General features: G+C 47.8%; 1 non-coding gene across 1 annotated transcript; it reads right to left on the bottom strand.

The window, feature by feature from the left end:
- Nucleotides 1–5,399: 5,399 nt before the first annotated feature.
- LOC120887790 (U2 spliceosomal RNA) lies at nt 5,400–5,590 on the bottom strand. Its single transcript, XR_005731113.2, has one exon. It is a non-coding gene; the product is annotated as a U2 spliceosomal RNA (small nuclear RNA).
- Nucleotides 5,591–18,964: the final 13,374 nt, after the last annotated feature.

Raw genomic sequence — 18,964 nt, 5'->3', positions numbered from 1 at the left:
AAAGGCTCAGACACACAAGACCAACCCCATCTCAGAAGCTAATTGCAAGTAGTGGGTCCCCAGGTTACCCATGATTCTGTCTGATGGGCTACAAATCAGGGGTCCCCATGAGGTTCCTCTCAGGTTCCATAACTGGTTACGCTGGCTCCCAGCACTGAGAGGATGTGATAAAGGATACAGATGGAGAGCAAGATGAAGAAGCGCATAGGGCAGGGGCCAGAAGGGCCCTGAGCGCAGAAGCTTTGATCCCTGTGGAGCAGGGGTGGGTCATCCCCAGCAGGTGGATGTGTTCACCCACCCAAAGCCCCTATCCTCGTCTTTCAGAGATTTCTGTGGAGACTTCATCACGTTGACACAATTGGTTACTAACTCCACCTCTGGTCCTTCTCCATCCCTGGAGGATGGGGAGATGGGACGTTCCAAATTGTAATCACAGCCTGGCCATTTTGATCACCAGCCCCCACTCAGGAACCCACAGGAGTCACTTTATCAGAAAAAAAAAAATTGATGCTCTTGCCACACAGGAAATTCCAGGGATTTAGGAGCTCTGTTAGCACCCGGGGTCAAAGACCAAGTGGTAGGGTGAAGGATGCAGCTGTGGCCACCCTGTCCCTCAGTATGTCACAAGGGGGTTTTAGGAGTTCTGAGCCAAGAACTCAGGGCAGAGGCCGGTTCTACACGTGTGAGTGTCCTGTGTGTTTATCATGCCACACCTTCCTTCTCCCTTCATGGGCCCTGAGTCCACGGGATCACAAGTGTCCTTGGTGGCCACCCTGCACTGCCCTCCACTTCCAGACCACCCAAGTGGAGCTAAGCAGGAAAAGAGGCCACTGTGCTTGGGAGTCCAGCACGGGAGATGTCACTGCCTGCCACCACTGCTCCCCGAGCTGTTCCTCTGCTCTGCGGCCAGGAGCACAGCCAGCCAGGAGCGTCGTGGGGGCCAGACAAAGACACAGATGCTGCTGCTGGAAGCTGGAAGGAGGCTCAGCCAGCCGGGCTGGGGGACGGCTTCTGGAGCACGCAGATAAAGACATCGCCAGGAGTGGGAGCCTCTCCACCGGCCATTACCAGGCAGCGATGGCGCTGAGTGGCTATTCCCTGGTGTGGCCGGGGCGCTGTGCCATCGGGGCCTGGGCTCCAGCGGTGGCCGGCAGCATGGGTCTCACAAAAGGCTGAGCAGTTGGCATTTCCGGTTGAAAGGCAGTTTTTGGAGGGTGATTTCTTGGCTCCTCTAATTAACGAGAAGCAGAGGTTCCAGCTTGGCAGACAGAGCTGCCTCTGGCCGCAGGCACAGCTCCATGCTCTGTCCTGCCTTCAAGTCTCAAAAAAAAAAAAAAAAAAATCTTGGAATCAAAAGAGCCTTTAGGTAGCTCCAGTTTTCAAATTTAATGGGAAGTCACAGGGAAGAATGGAGGGGCTCCGTGAAGCCCACAGCCCCCGACCCTTGCCTTTGGGAAGCACTGAGTGCGGAGCCCTTTCCCTGGTTTCCCTGCCTACCCCACAGGATGGATCATTTCCCCGCTCTTGAGACCCCCAAATCCCAGAGGAGTAAAATCCAAATGGCCCCCATACACTGGCACCCAGAGTCTTCCGTGGTTTCCAGCTTGGCTGGGTCAAAATAATCCCAGGCTCTGAAGGAACACTTCACTTCCCATGGAGACCTGGTCTTCTTGTCCTTAAATGCTATGGGGCTGAGTGGAGGCCATCTGCTCGCTGTCATTGCATTGAAGTCCAGGGCCACAAAACCAGGCAGCCTCCAGCCCTACCATGAGCTGCTCCACCCCCACTGCTCTTTGTCCCCAGAGTCATGGAATATCTCTGATGACTATATAAAGGAGGTCGCTGGGGCCCAGAGAGGGCAAGAGGTGTGGTCCAGGTTACACAGCAACTACTGTTGAGCCAGGACTTCATGCATTAGAGGAGTAGAGATTATGCAATGCCAGATTCGTGGGACCCCAATAGACCTCCAGGAGCCAAATCCCATGCAATAACACAAAGAGTCTCTATTGCAAGCTTGAGCCTGGACTCACAACTGTTTCTGACGCAGCGGTCCCAGGGAGTGAGTCCTGGTCCTTTATCCAGTGAGATTTTATAGGTTTTGGGGGTACTCTATGCGCCACAATATCACACAGCAAATCATTCCACACCTCGGGAAAATCAAACAACAACTCTTAACATTGATTAGCACATTCACTGGCGGGAACAAGTTGGGTAGGGGTGATTGGTTAGTACAAGAGGGGGATTCCTCTGAACTGATTGGTTTAAACCATGAGTGGAGTACTACTGGGGGATCATCTGGCATCCCAGGTATTTTCCCTGTTTCATGCTGATTGGAGGTTGCTAGGGGGTTGCTATGTGTCCTCACCTAGCCTGACTGAGTCAGGGATACCTGGAACATCTCTCCTGTTATTTACAGACAAACAACTCAGCAGGGTGGGTATGTGCCTAGGAAGGTTCTGTGGGTTTTTCCAAGGACAAGGGTCATGCCGCATCCCTCTGGACGGGCCTTGAGGTAGAAGTTGCTGATGTAATTTATATATTTTTTTAAAAAATGGAAGCACATCAGTTTCTCAGTTACACCTCATCTCTGTGCCCCTGAAAGTCTTTTCTGTGCTGGGCACACCGTGGCCACCCTTGAGTGCTGCTACCTTGATCAATTTCCTCCCATCTCCTTTTGGTGGTTTCTTGTTGGAAAAAATGACCTTGGCACCAGCAGATCTTGTCAGAAGGAGGACCCATGGGGAGTGTGGGAGCTCTTCTGCCTCTGTCCAGAGGCCTCTGCTCTGTTTCTGGCTGATCTGGAGGCCTGGTATGTTGGGGGGGGGGCTGTCCCAAGGCCTTGGGTGGGGGCAGGGATACTTCCTGCTGTGCCTCTGGCTGCTGCTCCTGGTGATCATAAGTGATTTTCTCCCCCATAAACATGATAGATGGCCTCTCATCAGACAGTATATTCACAGCTAACCGGATTGTGCTCATCTGCAAATCAGTTATTCTGTGTCCTGTGGCCCTGCGGAGAGGACCCACAGGGCCAAGCCACAGTGAATGCAGGGTGCATCGCAGGATTCATGATCCTAATTACTTTTCTTCCAGGGGCTGAGCTGGTGGTGGAGGCTGCAGGGAGAGTGGGTTCCTTTATTCCCTCTCATAAGCCCACCCATAGGAGTTCTAACAAGGAGTGGATTGTCAGTCTCATAAAAAGTAGCACATTAGAGCCAACAAGACCTGGGGAGGGGTGGAGAATCCTCAGATCTGGGGCCCCAGGGAAGTAGCATCTGTGGAAAGCCCACGGGCTGAGAGTCTCAGGTCTATGTTCTAGTCCCAGACCCACTCTCAAAGTGCTGTGTGATGTTGTATAGGTGGCTTGGCTTCTCTAAGTCACTACTTTCTCATCTGTAAATAATGTGTGGTTCTAGTCATGGCTATAAAGGAAGTGACAAAGTGATTCAGGTGCCTATGCTCATAATAGGTTTTGTTTACTGAATATGCATAAGGGCAATGCTCACAGCAGTATAAGGAATCAGTGCTCTTATTATTTCCACTTAATAAACAAGGAGCACAAAGCTCAGAGAGGTTCAGTAATGTGGTCTGAGAACACATAGCTAGTGAGTGCAGAGCCAGCCTGGAAACCCAAGCCTGTCTAATCTATAGCCAGAGTTATTCACACAAGACTACCCTGCTTCCTAGCAATTGAACGTGCAGGTTTTTAGTTTTCCAGATCAGAAAAAATAGAGCCATAACTGGCTCCATGCTTCCTCACCTCAGATGCTCTGAGGTCTTGGGGACTATAAGGCTCTTTGGAGGAAAATTCCAGATTTCAGCCTATCTTCTTGATACTTATTTTCTACCTGCTGCTTGCCTGCAGAGTGGAGGTGGCATAGCATGGGACAGTTGTTGGAAGCCAGCGACCACACCCTGAAAATGGCGCTGGTCTCTGCTTCCGCTTTGTTAGCGGTTAAAGTTGTTAGAAGTAAACAACTCCTTGTAAGGCTGTGGGGCTGGGCTCTGGCCTGCTTCCGCTGCGCTGTACCTATTAGACTTTTCCACGTGGTGCTAGTTCATTGGTGGGGCTGGGTACTTAAGCCAGGGCAGACAGACCGCTCGCTCTCTTGTTCCTGTTTTCTCATCATGATTCAAAGGTCCTGAGTAAACTGCTAAAAGAAGAATCTTGTGTCGTGTTTCCCTTGCCGGCGAGGGGTCGCGACAGACAGTGGCCAGGGAGACCTGCTTGGTCTCTGGATCTGTCCTTGCACAGCTCTATGTTAATGGAGAAAATTCCTTTAAAAGCCCCAGGATTGAATTCCTCATCTCTTAAAAAATGCAGAGGTTGGGTCAGTCCGTGGTCACACCTCATGAATACTCTGGGAGGTTTTAAAAAAAATCCAATGCTGACCCCAGTATGGTGGCCCATGCCTGTAATCCCAGCTATTGGGAGACCAAGGCAGATGGATCACAAATTCAAGGCCAGTTGGACCACTCAGCAAAACCCTGTCTCCAAACAAAACATTAAAGAAAAGGGCTGGGGGTGTAGCTTAGTGGTAGAGCAGCCCTGGGTTCAATCCCCAGTGCTGTGAAAAAGAAAGAAAAGGAAGGAAGGAAAGAAGGGAAAAAGAAAGAAAAACAGAAAGCAAGCCAGGGGCTGGGCACTGGCCTGCTCCCAGCTCCTTAGGTGATTTTAATTGCACATGGCTGAGAACCACTGGCCCAGGGGACTTCCAGGGTCCCCTGCCACTCTTAAATCTATGTTGTTAAAATTCACTGAGTGTCCGTCCAGCCATAAAGAAGAATGAAATTATGGCATTTGCTGGTAAATGGGTGGAACTGGAGAACATCCTGCTAAGTGAAATAAGCCAATCCCCAAAAAGGTTCACTGTGATATGAGGATCACACAACAAAGGGCAGGGGCCAGGGGAGGGAAAGAATAGAAATTCATTGGATTAGACCAAGGGAAATAAAGGGAAGGGAGGGGAGTGGGAATAGGAAAGACAACAGAATGAACCGGAGGTAGCTTTCCTATTTTCTTATAGGAATACACGGCTCCGTGTAACTCCACATTACATATGTATAACCACTAGAATGGCATCCTAACTAGACTAAGCTCCACTTCACGTATGTATAACGTATCAAAATACACTGTACTGTCATGCATATCTAAGAAAGAACAAATAAAAAGTTGATTGAAAATTTTATTGAGTGTCTACCATCATTCCAGACTCATATTAATTTGACCTATGATCTAACCTTACCGAGCAGACACCCATTACCCTCTCCCACTCCATTTCCTTATCTGTCAACTCTCAAAAAAACACTGTAGGACTGAGAAAGATTTAAGTGAAAACGGTTCTTTAGAAACAGTGGGAAAGTATATATTCTGATTTTTAAAACAGCATTAAGTTTCCCCAGAGGGGTGCACCACTCCTGGAAGTACTGCAATACCAGGTCGATGCGCGGAGTGGACGGAGCAAGCTCCTATTCCAACTCCCTGCTCCAAAAATCCATTTAATATATTGTCCTCGGATAGAGGACGTATCAGATATTAAACTGATAAGAACAGATACTACACTTGATCTTAGCCAAAAGGCCGAGAAGCGATACTGTACCCCTCGCCCCTCGCCCTTACCACCCTCCGCTCGCTCACTTTCAACTCGCGGTGAGCACCTCCTTGCCTACTCCCACTCAATATTTCCCGTGTCTCCTTCGGGTTCGCACGGGGTCCACTGCCCCCGCGTGCAGATTCACCATTGGTCCCATCTGGAACTAGGAATTTTAAAAAGTCCGTCGCGGCTCAGGCGTTCTGGGCTGTGGAGTCCTCCCCTACTTTGCATGCCCCGCCCCTTCCCCGGGGAGGCGTGGCTACCCCCGTGACTTCCTCTCTGGCGCCCACCCACTGACAAAAAGAGAGCCCTGGGGGACTGGGACTGAGCGGTTAGAGGGGGCTGTCTGCCAGAGGGAGTTGTTGGCTGTGAGCGGGCCCAATTTTCCCCGAGGACACCGTTGCGAGATATTCGCAAAAGACGCCCAGGCTGTATGTTTTGCAGTTGTTATTTTTATAATTTCAATCCTTTGAGATATTCTTGATGAAATCTCTCCAGAGCATTGTGAGGCTCCAGCCAATCCTGGGGAGATGACAGCCCCACATCTGACCTTCTTCTCAAAGGTCCTGGGATTCCTTTATTCCCTCTCATGAGTCCACCCATAGGAGTTTTAGCAAGGAGTTGATTGTCAGTCTCATAAAAAGTAGCACATTAGAGCCAACAAGACCTGTGGGGGGTGGGGAGAGGAGAATCCGCAGATCTGGGGCCCCAGGGAAATAGCATCTGTGGAAAGCCCATGGGCTGAGTGAGAGTCTCAGGTCTATGTTCTAGTCCCAGACCCACTCCCAAAGTGCTGTGTGATGTTGTATAGGTGGCTTGGCTTCTCAGAGTCACTACTTTCTCATCTGTAAATAATGTGTGGTTCTAGTCATGGCTATAAAGGGTGTGGTGGTGAGCGTGCGGCAGGCTCTGATTTATCAGACCAGGACATCGCTCTTCACAGATCCTCTTCTTTTTTTTGTCTCCTGAGCTTGTCACAGCACCATTATGTGGGTTGAAAATTCCGCCTGATATTTTTCAAAAATGTAATTTGTGACAACACATGAAGAAATCAGCCTCCCTGGGATAGGCAGTCTCTTCTTCCAAACCAGGAAGGCACGCCCTTGGGCACATGTCCCCTTCTGGAGTCCAGTATTTCACAAGTTGGCAGAAATGACACAGAGGAGGGTGTCAGAGTCCAACAGACGTTGGCCCAGGTCCCACACCTGCCTGGGGACAGCCGTGTGACTTGGGGAATGACCCTTACCCTCCTGCAACCTCCATCTGCTCTCTGTAAAATGGAGAGAAAACTAACTTGCCAGAGCTTTGTGAGGCTGCAGCCAATCCTGGGGAGATGACAGCCCCACATCTGACCTTCTTCTCAAAGGTCCTGGGGAAGTTCTCAGCTCTGTCCCCGTTGAACCCAGAGCATCCTCAGGAGAAGAAAGCCAGTGTCATGGCTCGGGCTCACCTTCCCACCAGACATGCTGAGCAGTCCTGTTCTTTAAGCAAAAAAGGTAGGATATTGGGTACAGCATTGCTATAGATGGGACTCTGCTGTCCCCCCAAACTATATGCTAAAATCCTAACTCCAGGGGGATGATATCAGCAGGGAAGGCCTTCAGGAGGCAATTACATCATGAGGGTGGGGTCCTCGGGACGGGATTAGTGCCTTGTCGAAAAAGGCCCAGAGCTTCTTGGGAGGGAAGGGGGGGGTTGGGGTGGGGGAGGAATGTCCATTTGTGAGCTGGGAAGGGTCCTCATCAGACACCATATTGACCAGCGTGTTGGTCTTGGATTTTCCACTTCTGGAACTAGAAGAATAAATTTCTGTTGTTTGTAAGTCACCTAATTTATTGTATTTTTGTTATAATAACCTGAACGGACCAAGAAAAAGCACAGTTCAAGGAAACAATCTCCATGTTGATTTTTTTCCTGTGTGATTTTTCACTCCTTCACTCTTCATTTACCCAGCAAATATTACCGAGAGCCTTCTGAACGAGGAACTCCTCTTACTTTTTCTATGGAGGGCCGGACAGTCAATGAGGCTGTGGACTCACTAGCGTATAGCTGGCCACATGGGCTCACTAGTATATAGTTGGCCACATGGTCTCCGACTCTGCCTTTGTGATGCAAAGCCGCCATAACAGTAAGTGAACCAGTCAGTTGGCTTCACTCAACCAAACCTTGATAGTAAGAAACAGACCACAGGTCAGATCTGACCCTCTGCCCTGTTTTGCTTGGGACATATCAGGGACCAAAAGACTAACCAATCAGAGTCAGGGTCCATGAAATTTAAATTCTAATGGGGGAAGATGGACAGTAAACAGTGAATGCAATACCTAGATACATTAGTGAGGCTGTCAGAAGGTGAAGTTGTGTTCCAGAGAAGCAGAGGAGTCTGGTGATGTGGGCTGGCACCAGTGAGCTCACGTTGGTGGCTCACCAGGGGCCAGGAAGGGGTGTCTACCTCATGGAAGTCAGCAGTGGCCATTACTCAGGGAACCGGGTGTTGGACCAGCACATCACTGTTGCAAGGGGTTGGAGGGAGAATGCTGGATTTTCATTTTAAAAAGACTAATCCTGGTAGGCTTTGGTGGAGGAAATTACCTCTGAGCCAAGGCACAAGGGGTGAGCCCTGTGGTACCAGGGGAAAGAGTCCTGCCGTGAGGAAGGAGCAGAGGTGGTAGGAGGTGCGTGGCATGCTGGAGATCAGCAAGGGCATCAGTGCAGCTGGGAGAGAATCCGTGAGAGGGAAGAAAGGAGGAGCCCAGGGCCCCAGGAGTGGGAAGATGGGTCATTGCCAGGAGTGGGGGCGGGGATGCTCTTCATAGGCTTCAAGGGAAATCCAGGTGCAAGTTGGGGACAACTCTGTTGCCGGTGATCACAGTGGAAGTGTTAGGAGAGGTGGCACCCACACGATACACTGATGAATCAGATGTCAAACGTGAGAAAAAGGGAGTTGAGTACTCAGGTACTGGGGCTGAGTAGCTGAAAGGCAGAGAGCAGATCAGACCTGTTCTGACAGAAGTTGAAAGGTAGAGTTCAAGTCCTAGTGAAGATGTGGACCAGGGAGTTGGACAGAGGATCCTGGGGTTCAGAAGGGTGATATAGGCTGAGGGTGCAGAGTTGGGGGTGTCCACAGTGGGTGGTTTTTTTTTTTTATCAGAGATCATCAGAAAGAATAGAACCAATGGAGCAGAGGGGCGTCCAGGGTCAGCCTGGGCCCACCCATGTTTGGAAGTTGAGATGTGTCTGAGTCAAAAAGAGGACAGAGTACAGAGAAACTACTTTCTTTTTTAAACGAAACCATTGGAACTCATGATACAAACCCAGTAGTTCCTACATGAGTCACTCATTTGGTACTCTGCTGTCTTGGGCCAAGGATGTGTCCCAAGAGAAAGTCTCTTGATGGACACGTCCTAAGCCCACTGTGTTCTCACGTGGGACATAGAACCCCTGACGGGTGGCTTGGGGTTGAAGAGAAGGACTGGTGGGGCCTGTCTATTCACTGAGCAGCATTTACTGAGCATCTAACATATGCAAGAAAGAGGGAACGATCGTCTCAACATGGAGAGAGGAGAAGCAAATTATTTTGACAAATCTATCAGACTCTCAGATCACAGAAGGGGAAAAATCAACTGGAAAGAGAATGCCTAGCTTCCTGAGGGAGAATGACTGTCCCCGACCTCACCCCATACCTGAGTTCCCTTGCAGGCAAGGTCCATGGCACCCTGGAGGCTGTTGGTCCACTAGGCAAACCCTCTCTGTCCCTTGGCTTCCCTTTGTTCCTTGGTCAACGCAGGAGATGGCGTCTGGCTTCCTCAGTAGAGTGTGGGAACTCTAGAACCGGAACTGGAGAGGAGTCACTTGGTGGCCCAGTAGAAATTTCACGATGCTCCAGTGACCCTACACTATCACTGGAATCCACAGAGCTCTGACCTCAGCGCTCCTCCTGGAAGTCAGCCATCCACAGAAGCATTGCTCAGGCTGTAGTCACCAGGAGCCACTTTTGCGCCTCCTGTCAAAGAACATGGGACTTATCCTCATGGTGATCTCCAGGAACACAGATGAAGAGCAGAGATACCTCACCATCTAAGGCCAGACTTTCTGTGGGTCAACTATGCTGTTCACTTTTGTCCTTGAGTGTTCATTCACATGGAGAGTTCTGGATCACTTTCATCACTGTGGCCAGGAGGCTCCCCCTGAATTGCTGTTGCTCCTTTTTCCCTGGGAGCTCCCTCTCCATTGGGTGCTGTTCTTGGAGCATTTCCTTGTCAGTGTCTCTGCCTCCCTGTCTGTCTATCTGCGTTGAGCCTTAGAAAGCAGAGTCCATATCCTCTGCTTCTCTGTAAATCCGAGCTCTCCGCATTGCAGACAGATGACTGACCTCTCTTGAAAGCTCAAAGTGCCATGTGATTTTTCTGAAAACCAGACTCAAAACAGTGCCCTACATGTGGTTGAGCTCAATGCTTGTTTGAATAAAGGGAACCCTTTGAAAATGCCCTCTCCTGGCTTCTTGCTTCTACAGAGACATGGACCTTTCTGACCACAGCTTTCCCATGGATTTTATCCTCCACAGCCAGCAAGAGGAGGTCTGAGTCTTTCAGCCCACCTCCTATAGTTTCAATCTCCCCCTGGTCCAGGTTTATGTAATACTCAGTCATTCTGGCTGTTGCCTACCCCTTGCCCATCCAATTGCAGACCTGGGCAAGGGCCATGGCTGGGGGAATTGATCTGGGCCTGGATTTCTGTCCTCCAGAACTGTGAAAGATAAATCCTGATTATTTGAAACTCTCAGGTTTGTGGGAGTTGTCATGGTAACCCTGGGAATTGAGTACAATTACTGTTGTACTGTTACGGAGGTGTGCTCAACATCTCCTTCCTGCCTTTTATAGACCAAGCTTACTGAACTTTTGGGGAGGAGAGGCGGAGAGCATTTCCTCCAGAAAGCTGGAAGGTGACTGGATGGAGGACCCAGTTGGAGACAGAGAGGGCATACAGTGGACAGGCTGAGCAGAGCCAGGTGAGGGGATGTGGGGTAGGGGTGCTGGGAGGCGATCCTGTTGAAGAGTTAATGAGCCTCTTCCCATCTTTTCTGATCCTCCCAATGTGACATGCTCCCCATGGGTGGAGAACACAGAGTGGATTCCATAGACTCAAAAACCCAGTGGACTTCTCAGAGTCCCCACGCCCTCCTAAGTCATGACAAAAAGACTTCTAGAGATGGCTTAACCCAGCCTGGACCTGCTGCCTCTCTATTGGAGGGGTGAGTGGGTGGGGCCAGCCCATCATGCTGGGACAAGAGGTTGAAATGTGCACATCTATCCAGCAGATACATGGCTAACTCATTGTCTTGGTCTATGTGATGATCCCCCAGCCCAGGACCAGGGAAGAGCCTACCCCTCCACACCCCCTCCCCTTGCAAGAGAACACCTGGGAGGAGGCCAAGATGGTTGGACAACCATCCCTTCTCCTTGTCCCCAGCACATCCTTCACATCACCCAGGCTGCCTCCCACTCCCAATTCCTGGCTCTACTGGCAGCTCCTGGCCTTCTCCATCTCAGCCAATGACAGTTTTCCTTCCCTTCAGTGTCACTTCTTCTCTTTCCCTCACCTTCTCCATGCAATCCACCAGGAAACTCAACCAGCTCTGCCCCCAAAGGACACCAGGAATCTGCCCAGTTCTCACCTTACCATGCTATCTCCTGCATCCAGTCCACATTTGTCTCTGGCCTGCATGGTGACTGTTACCTCCTGACCTCCCTGACCAGCCCCTGGCCCTAATAGTCTATTCTCAACATGGCAGTCACATGATCACACCACCCTGGTGCCCATGTCACCTGATAGGGGCCAGCACATATACCTCTGGGGACAAACTCAAACCATATCCAAACAATAGCATAAACCCAGGAAGAACATCAGGCAGGAAATAATATTATTGGATTTGTCTTTTTTTTAAAAAAAAAAAAAACCCATCCAAGGCTTGTATGGAGAACAGTTGACCGTAATGGCCCAGGGGAGGGCTGAGGCAGGAGCCTAGGTGGGGACTGAGGAGAAGAAGAGAAGCACGAGAGACTCAGGGGACATTTTTCAGGAGTAAACCCAGGAAGGAGCCAGTGGTGGAGCTGAGAGGTGGGGCGGGGGTGAGGTTTCATGCACAGACTCCCCCCACCTCACGCTTGGGTGAATGGGGCCTAGTGCAGGCAGCATGGGATACATACTCATTCCCAGCCTTTCTGCCAGCCCCTCTTCCCCACTTCTGGGGACAACCCAGTAGTGGCATCCTAGGTTTCTCAGTCCCCGCCCTTCATGCCTAGAGCCAGGAGAAGCCACAATAATAAAGCAAGAAAGCTTTCCAGCACCCAGGCCCTCTCTCTTGATTTTTCTTTTCCCATTTGAAAATCCTGCAGATGTCACTGATTGGCCACGCAAGAGCTGTGACTCTCTAACTCCACGTAATGTGTAATTACAGCAACACAAGCATAAAATTACCAAGGACAAGGAGCGGCAAAGTAATTATATGATTCTTTGTTACTTGGAGGGTTTTTTTTTCTTTTAGAGTTGATTCCATTAAAAGCACCAGTTTGGTGGTGTTGGGGTGGAGGGGGCACAGGAGAACAGGTGGCAGATGGGCAAGAGGATGAGTGACACTGACGGGCAAGTTCAGCATCACCAGGGCTTTGAGTCAGGGGAAGTGGCCTGGGTGAGGTGAGGGAGATCAGTGTGTCTGCCTTTAGTCCAATGCTCCTGTGTCCCTCGACCCTCCTTAGCAAATAGTACCACTCTAGCACTCCAGGGTGGGGTAGGGGTGGGGAGATGGGACAGGAGCAAGAGGCTGGGAATGGACATTTCTGGGCAGTTCTGGACTCTCCATGAAGGGGGTGCAGTGCACTGTGACCCAGTACCCCACACGGCGCTGCACCCAAGGGAACTCACAACATGACACTCAGCACTACATACCACCACCACTGAACTCCTGCGCTATCTTCAACACAAGCCCCCAGTCCTCTGCCACACATGCTTCCCACAGACCCCTCAACAGCTGGCCTTGCAAAGACCCCAAAAGCTGACATCAGAAGGGAACCTTGGCCTTGCCACCCACCCTCAGGACCAGAATAGGAGGATGTGAGTCCACACTCTGACCACTGTCCCTATGAGTATCTGTGACCTGTGGCAGTGACAGTGGAAAGGAACTGTTCTGCCTGCAGCCTTCCCTACCCGTCTGCTGCCCACCCCAACCCAAGCACTCACTTATTGTTTGTGGTATTGTCCTCCTGTCCTCATAGCTCCCTAGTCCTTGCAGCTGCTCTGCTAGTGACAGTCCCCCCATGGCCCCTGCTGGGCACTGTGGTTTCCCTTCCTACGTGTGCATAGGCACCAGGCTGCTTGAGTATGTCCTCAGCTTGGTGACATGGAGGTTTTCTGGCTGGTGTGTTGCACTGAAGAGGAACTGGGCTCCAAGGGGCAGGAAATCCAGTGAGAGGGGGCAGTGGAGTCACCTGCATTCTCAGTGCTGGGTTGAGAGTGTCAACTGGAGGCCAGCCTCTGCCTCCAAAGTTGCCCTGGAGGGGCCAATTCAGGGGGTCCCATTCACCTTAGGGTCCTTGCACCACACACTGCTCATCCACTTGTCTGCACGGATAATTTGTGCTCAATTAACCTGCGGGTCAGCTTCCAGCATGAGTGTTCCTATGGGTCCTTATTCCTCAATGGGACCCCGTAGGGGACTCACTGCCATGGAGCTTCTCTGTGACCAGCTAGCACTCTGTTCTCAGGGAACCGTGTCCCATAAATGTTCTCAGACATTCATGCATTGCAACCACTTTCAAGGGCTCTCTCCCTCGTGCCCATTGTGGTTTAGATTACAGCAATTATCCTCTGAGCAGCTGTGTAATTCATAGGTCGCATCCATTCCGCCCGCTAATGGCGTGACACAGACCCGCACTTACTGGAGCCCAGGAAGCCGGAAGCAGGCAGACCCCTCCACCCCATCTGGGTGCTGCTACAGAAAGATGAGGACCCTCTTGTTCCAGACTTCTGAGTCAACAGAGGGTTCTTTGACTCCCTGGTAACACGCTGCTTATGGCAGGTTTGCTGGGGCTGATGGATAAATTACCCTCTCTGCCCTTCAGTTTTCTCAGCTAATAAATGAGGATTTGGGCAGGATTATTAAAGAGTCTAATACAGGTAACAGAATAGGAGTGTGCTATAGAGTGTACAGAGAACCACCACAACATTGGCTGCTGTCATTTACAGTGCAGGTGGGGTGCTCAGAGCTCAGTGGTGATGGATCCCTGCCTTCACGGAGCTCCCAGGCAGGGCACCTGTGCGTCTCCAGGTATACCCAATGGCTGAATCTTGGGAACATGCTGGGGAACCTGAATGCAAACTGTGGTCAAGAGGGAAAATTAAATTTCGAAATTAAGCTTTACTTTATCCAAGTAAAGCATGCATACAGTCCAACAAGTTAAAAGGTGCTAAAAAAGTAAAATCAGAAGGAAAGGGGTCTCCTGGCATCTATTTCCAACCCACCCTCCTCCTTAAAGGATACTTTGTGGTTTTTCCCAGGATTAAATGCCTCATGCCTACATAAGTGGTCTATATCTTATGTGTCAATTTTGCAGAAGATGAGGATATTTGTCTCTCCCTGCCTTCCCCTCCCTTATCCTCCCACTATGGTTAAATTATTACAAATGTTCCATTGTGATTAGGAATCTTTTTCATGGCTGAGCCACATAATCCATGAGGACAATATTTTATTTCTTGTTCAACTTTTATTTTCTTGGCGTTAATAACTACATTACTTTGTTATCTATTTAGATTTGTCCTTATCTTGTTGAGATATTATAGGAAGTTTCCCCCCAAGCTTGGGGAAACTTGTTTAGAAATTTCTGTATTCTCCAAGTTTTGTTTTTTTCTTCATTTTGGTGTCTCTCATTCCCATCGATGGCATTACTCAAATGCCTGGTGATTCAGTTAAGTCATAGCTACGAGAGGTTGATTAGGCCTCTGTGTGTCCATCAGTTGAACTTTCCGGGGCTTATTTGTTTTGGACCTTTGTGGAGAAGGGATGGGTGATCAGCAGAGTTTTTCCTTGGGGACCCCCTAGGCCATACTATAGGTCTTTTCTCTGGAGGAGGATCCTCTAGTACCCTTACTGGGTTTGCTGGAGACCTGGAGCCAGGCGGGAACAGAGGACCGATTGTCCTGTTCTTCACTATGCAAGACTGGATTTCATTCCCTATGTCCGGTCTCATTCATTCCTGGTGACTGTGGGTGCCCCCATTTGGTTCAGTGTCTTAGTATTCCTGGGAGGTAGTAGAAGATTGGTTACTGACAGGAGGGGTTAGGACCTGGGAGTCTATGTTCTCTGCCTAAGGATGTCCAAACAATTTCTTCCTTTCACATCTTCACTTATCCCTGTTGCTGTGTTCTGAATGTCTCTTGCCCAAATTCATTTGCTGAAACCTAATCCCACTGCTCTAGTATTATGAGGTGTGGGACTTTTAGGAGGTAAAAAGGTCCCGAGGGTGGGATACTCATGAATGGGATTAGTGTCCTTGTAGAAGAAGACAAGGAGAGTTTACCCCTTCCACTGTGTGAGGACACAGCTAGAAGGCACCACCTAGGAGGAAAAGCACCTTCTTCAGACCGTGAATCTGTTGTCACCTTGATCTTAGTTTTCCCAGCATCCTTGAGGTTTCTGTTGTAAGTTGCTGGGTGCAAGCTATTTTGTGAAAACAGTCCGGAGTCCACTTATCTTCGATTGTACTTGTGCTTCTGGCCCCTGAGGCTTTCTGGACTTCTTCAGTTAAATCTGCTTTCTTAGCCCCACCCCTCCCTGTACGCTTTTAGGTTTGACCTTCTAGTTTGGTCATTTCTAGCTACTTTCTGTTTTCATTTTTTTTTTTTCTGAGTTAACAGAAATCTCTTAGATTTGTTAAAGATGAAGCCCGAAGTTCTGGTTTGTTTTTCCTTTAATATTCAGATGACTTTTTTAAAAAAGTTAACACCATCAGTAATCATTAGGGAAATACAAATCAAAACCACCAAGATGGGGCTGGGATTGTGGCTCAGCGGTAGAGCGCTTGCTTAGCACTGGTGGGACCCGGGTTCGATTCTCAGCACCACATAAAAATAAAGGCATTGTGTTGTGTCCATCTACAAAAAAGGTTCTCTCTCTCTTTCTTTAAAAAAAAAAAAAACCCACCAAGATATCACCTCGTGCCTGTCAGAAAGGCTAGTATCAAAAAGACAAAAGATAACAGGAGGAGGTCAAGGATATGGAAGAAGGGGAATCCTTGAACACAGTTGATGGGAATGCAAATTACTACAACCATTAGGAAAAATAGCATGGAATCTCTTTTAATTTTTTTAATTTTTAATTTTTATTAGTTCTTTTTCGTTATACATAATATTAGGCTTCATTTTGACATAATTATAAAAGCATGAGACATAATTTGCTCGAATTCAGTCTCCAGTGCTTCCCTCCTGCTCTCTGTTACTTTCCCTCTACTGTACTGATCTTTCTTAAAATAAAACTATGTGGGGCTGGGGATGTGGCTCAAGTGGTAGCGCGAGGCATGCGAGGGTTCGATCCTTAGCACCACATACAAAGATGTTGTGTCCACCGAGAACTAAAAAAAAAAAAAAAAAAAAAAAATATTAAAAATTCTTTTTCTTAAAAAAAAAACAAACATATGTTATTGGAGCTGGTGGTATAGCTCAATGGCACAGTGCTTGCCTTACATGCACAAGGCCCTGGGTTCTATTCCCAGCACCACAAAAACAAACAACAATAAAAGGAACTACCATATGATCCAGCAATTCCACTCTATTCCTGTCCAAAGGAATAAAAATCACTCTCTTCAAGAGATATCTGTACTCTCATGTTCATTGTATCATTGTTTGCAATAGTTAGGAATCTACCTAACCCTTCATTAACAGATGAATGATAAAGAAAATGTGATACAAACATACATGCACTTAAATATGATTCAACCATAAAAAAGGACAGTCTGGGAATGTAGGTCAGTGGTAGCTCTTGCCTAAAATGCATGAGGCCTTGGGTTTGATTCTCAACACTGGGAAAAAAGAAAAAAAGGAAAACTTGTGATTTGAAGCAACATGGATGAACCTGGAGAGCATTTTGCTAAACAAAATAAGCCAGAGAAAGACAAATAATGTCTGGTCTTGCCCATCTACAGAATCGTCCACAAAATAAAGTCAAACTCAGAGATTGGAAAGGTGGTTTCCAGGAACTTGGGGTGGGGGAAATGGGAAGATGTTGGTCAAAGGGTACAAGCATTCAGTTATAAGATGAAAAAGTTCTGAAAATCTAATGTTAATGTACTGTATACTGGGTACTCGAAATTTGCTGAGGGTAGAGCTTGTGTTCTCTCAAAAGAAAAAAAGATAATTATGTGAGGTGAGGTGAGATTTAGTTTGATTATGGCAATCATTTCACATGTATATGTGTTTCCAAATATCGTGTTACACACTTTATATGATTTTATTTGTCAGTTATACATCAATAAAGCTGAAAAAAAGAACAGTTGACAGAAATGTCTTTTTCTGTCTTCCTGAAACTAGTTGGAAATAATATCAAGGTGGGGATTGCTGAAAGATATGTAGTCTTTTTCATAAAAATCTAAATCTAAATTATCTCCTTGAATTAATCCTGAGCTGCAGAGAATCACCAATTGCATTAGAGTTCTGAGTTGCTGACTTCTTTGTGAAACCACCTGTCCTGTCTACATTCAATCTGAATGTCCTCACTGTTGCATGTCTTGTGAAGAAGCTTTGGAGGACATTGGTCATTACGTTCAATATTGTCATCTTGAAATGATCTACAGGAGAATTTTTTGGTCTATCTTTGTTACACAGTCCAGTTGTTTCTTTGAGGAGAGGTTGGTTGCTTTTATTTTATGGTCTGGGTAGGTTTCCCTTTTAACATTGGCTTCTAGGTAGCTCAGAATACAATTCTTCACTTGCTTTTCACAAGCTTACAGAACTTGCTTTTGTGACAGGCTAATTTTTGTTGACCTTTTAGTTCCTATCTCTGTCTTTCTCATCCACTCCTGATTCTTTTTAAATGACTTTGTAGGTTGGTGGTCAATAGATTTAAATCATTTCTGAATCAAATAATTATTGAAATAAGCAAGCAGAATTTTAATAGGGATTATTGAATGCATAATTATTACCATTTATCTTTGGTATTGTTTGGTATGTGCCTACTTTAATCACAGGTTGGGTTGTTTCTTCCATAGGTCTATTTAACCTTTTCCTTTTACAGATGAGGAAAGTGAGGTCTAGATAAATCAAGTGATTTGCTCAATATCACATAGGAAAGAAGTGGCAGAACAAGGCCTTGTACCCAGGGTTCCTTCCATGACTCTTTTGCCGGCTCCCCAAGGAAGAGATGGTTTAGCCCAAGGTGCCCCTCCAAAGTTCATGTGTGAGACAAATGCAAGAATTTTCAGAGGTAGACTGATTAGATTATGAGAGTTGAAACCTAATCACCACTTCCTCGGCTGCTTTCCTCCTCTGTGCCTTTTTGCGATAGTATTTTATGTCACTTGTATCCTTGAATATGGAGTTGGCCAACCATGGACTGAACTGAAACTGGGAGCCATAGTAAACTTTCTTTCCTTAAGTTTTTCTTGCCAGGTCTTTTGGTCACAGTGATGCAAAGCTTACTAAAACAGGCATCCAAGTATCCTGGACCCAAACCAGGAGCCCTGGTGTCTGTTCTCTCAGTCTTGGAGTCCACCCACTTTGAGACAAAAAAGCCCAGCATCTTCAAAGTTTTGTAGTCTATGGGTTTTACCATATTCTAAGTGTTGGTTTTCCATTTCCGTTCCCCTTCCCTGGTTATCAACTCTCTGCCTTATAAACAGTCTGGGCATATCTATGAGATCCATGCCATGGTGGATCCTACAGAAAAGTGGAGACCCAAGAAGATATGAATCTCCCCTCCCTCTATAAAACAAACATTCTTAGATCCTCTGGCCAGTAGACATTCTCTGAGACCCACCTGTGTGTACAACCCTAACACATGTGGCAATACAAAATATCATTTTTGTTATTAAAAGAAATAATTTGAAACTTCATTGAGGCAATCAGATCCCTTTTTCCTAAACAGGCTCTTCTCAGGCAGCCCAGGGAGAGAAAGGGCCTCAGGTCCGACATCACCAGCTCTGATGGAGGGACTGCTTCTGTGAGGCTGGAGAAATAGGTGTTTACTCAATAATGGTTCAGCCATTATTTGTTTTCTCTAAGGCATGTTTCTACCCAGCATTTACCCTCCTAACAGAGAAAGAACTGCTTTCATGCTGTCAGATGTTGACAAAGGCCGGGTGTCAAAAGGGAGTCTGTTGACAGTCTCCGTT

The sequence above is a fragment of the Ictidomys tridecemlineatus genome, chromosome 10 (genome assembly GCF_052094955.1).
Source record: "Ictidomys tridecemlineatus isolate mIctTri1 chromosome 10, mIctTri1.hap1, whole genome shotgun sequence".
Taxonomy (NCBI): Eukaryota; Metazoa; Chordata; class Mammalia; order Rodentia; family Sciuridae; genus Ictidomys; species Ictidomys tridecemlineatus.
Note: the sequence above shows the minus strand (reverse complement) of the source record. Positions and strands in the feature narration are given on the sequence as shown.